Genomic DNA, 3,182 nt, shown 5'->3' on the forward strand with positions numbered 1-3,182 from the left:
CTGTGGTTACACAACTCCATGCAGAAACATTAATCCAGAGACACTAGCATAGAATTGGTGATACATAAATGGTGGGGATATATCATTCAGGTGTGAAAAATCTTTGCCCAATGGCATCAAGATAAATCAGTGTGGCAGAGCCAGAATTTTTTTTTTTTAAGATTTTATTTATTCATTTGACAGAGATCACAAGTAGGCAGAGAGGCAGGCAGAGAGAGAGAGAGAGGAGGAAGCAGGCTCCCTGCTGAGCAAAGAGTCCCATGTGGGGCTTGATCCCAGGACCCTGGGAACACGACCCGAGCCGAAGGCAGAGGCTTTAACCCACTGAGCCACCCAGGCACCCCCAGAGCCAGAATTTATAAACTATATTTGTATTACATTTTTTAGTTGCAAAGCTAATAGTTTTTTCCACAATTGTGAACAATTCAAAAATGTGCAACTAAAAGAGTGTCTGCCCAGTGTATGGTATAGTTGGAAGGAGGAAGAAAATGCCCAGGAGCCCTTGAGGAGAGCTAAGTAAGTGAGTTAGAGAACTAACCCTAGGGCATGATCCAAAAGACATGAAGAGAAGCAAGTCTGAAAATACTGTGCCTTCCAAACCTGGGGCGGGGGTGGGGGGCAGGCAGGGAGTGGGAAGAGTCCTTCAAAAGGAGAAATCAGCACAGCCCAGCACTGAGGGTCTTGGTGAACAGCATCCCCCAGCTGGCATCCCTGGAGGAAGGGCTGGGCAGAAAGCAATGATAGCAGACAAGATCAGAGAGAAGGATCTTACCAAGTTTTTTTGGTGTTTTTTTTTTAAAGATTTTATTTATTTATTTGACAGAGAGAGATCACAAGTAGATGGAGAGGCAGGCAGAGAGAGAGAGAGAGAGAGGGAAGCAGGCACCCTGCTGAGCAGAGAGCCTGATGCAGGACTTGATCCCAGGACCCTGAGATCATGACCTGAGCCGAAGGCAGCGGCTTAATCCACTGAGCCACCCAGGCGCCCCGGATCTCACCAAGTTTTTAAGTCTCAAGTTACCCTTGCAACAAACTTAAAGCCAAGAAGGAGACTATTGTGGTATCTTGAGCTTTTTTTTTTTTTTTTCCACTTCTTTCAGACAGAATCTTAAGTTTTCTCGTTTTATTAATTAATTAATTTTTGTGAAATGAAATATACATACAGAAGAGTGCACAAATCCTAAGCGGGCAGGTCAGTGATTGGGCCTGAACAGAGTGAACACACTCTTGGAACGACTGCCAGGTCAAGAAATAGAACACAAGGAACACCTCTGGACATACCCATGTCCCCTGGCCCTTCCCAGTCTTTACCCCCTCCCTCACTCAACAAAGGTTAACCACCATCCTGAATTTAAACTCTTATGTAATTAGAATCACAGTATGTATTCTTTCAAGTCTGGTTTCTTTTTGCTCTACATTATGTTGTTAGTGGAACTATAGTTCATTTCTTTCCAGTGCTCTATAGAATGAACATGTCACGATTTATCCATGTTCACACATTGTATTTAGTTTAGGGCTATTGTGAGTAATGCTGCCGTGAATTTTTTTGTGCCTCTCTTTCAGTGCAGTTTCTGTGTCCTAGGGTGAAGGTATGTTCATTGTTTTGGAAATACTGCCAGTTTTGCCCAGAGGGTGAAGCACATACAGCTCTTATCAGCAGAGTATCAGAGTCCCTTAAGGCACCAGGTATTGTCAGTCTTTTTAGTTTGCATCATTCTGGTAAATGGTGTTGTGGGTTATAACTATAGTTCACTGATTATAAAAATAGAGTTGATTGCCTCTAAACATGTGTACTGGCAGTTTGGTTAGCCTTTCTTGGGAAGTGCAGGTTTTAGCCTTTTTTCCTTTTTTTGAAGAGGAAAATTCCAGAGTTCTTTGAAGGACTGGTAGGGAAGAGGCCATAGGAAAAAGTGCCAGATGGATGGTGAGACATGGAGATGTAGAGAGAAATGTGAATCTGATGGAAAAGCACTCCCTGTATTATCAGCCCACAAATCGTTGAGTACATACTGGCCAGGCGTTGATAGAAACAGCCAGGCTCTCTCTATGCATCCCCCTTCATCAGCCAGGGGGACTTTTCTAAAAGGCAAGTGCAGTTTTGTCCTTCCTCTAATTAAAAGCATCCGATGGCTTCCCTTGATCACAGAAAGAAGCCCCCAGACTCACGAAGGTGGCATACATGACCACACACGATCTGACTCTGACCTACCCCTCTAGCCTCCTCTGTTCAGTCTACTCCTCTGGCTCCCTGAGTTTCAGCTATTCCCGCCAACTTTCACTTCTTCTTGTGCACCATGGTTCTGCCCTCTTGGGGGCCCCCCTCCAAGCACCTCGTCTCATCCTTCAAACCCCAGCTTCCTGGAGAAGCCCTTCCTAACCCCACCCTTGGTTCAGCGTCCATGTCCCTGGTATATATTCTCCTAACACCTTCTACTGCCCTTTCATAGGATTCACCACACTCCTCATGAAGGGGTTCTTTCCATCAGTACCTGTTTCATGCACCTTCTGTCCACTTCAGGAGGCTGTGGTCTGTGCCAGCTTCCCTACTCTGTCCTTACAGTATTCACTAAATATATGATGAATAAATAGACCGAACATACAAAAATGTAGATGATCTGGTGATTATTCTCTTAGAACCTTTAGTCTAGGTGATACAAATCTTCGAAAGCTTCATATAGACTGCATATAGATGCAGAGGAGGGAGAAGAAAGGGAGGACAGGAAAGGACATGGACCAAAGCAGAGGGAGGCAAGGGGAATGTGCCTCTTGGCCGAAGCTCTTTTCTTCTCTGATAAATTCTCAGTGCCCATAGTAAACCCTCAACAAATACATGTTGATGTGAGATATTAATGGATATGCTCAGAGTGTTAGAGGAGCCGGGCTTCCTAGAGAGGGATTAAGATGGGAAGAGTGGATTAAGGTTTCAAAAAAGGACATGTACTTTAGTTTAGCTTGGGTTTGTTGGGCTAAATAACAGAGAGCGAAGAAGTATTTTTATTTTTTTCAAAATATTTAAAGAAGTTTTTTAAGTTAAAAAAAATCAAATAAAGTAGAATTCTATGAAACAAAAAGTTGAAGCCTCTTCCTTCCCCAACCCATTTCCTCAAAGTAGCCATTGCTAACAGATGGGCATATATTCTTCCAAATATGTTCAAATCATATCCAATATCCAATTGGATATA

Source organism: Lutra lutra, chromosome 1 (assembly GCF_902655055.1).
Source record: "Lutra lutra chromosome 1, mLutLut1.2, whole genome shotgun sequence".
Taxonomy (NCBI): Eukaryota; Metazoa; Chordata; class Mammalia; order Carnivora; family Mustelidae; genus Lutra; species Lutra lutra.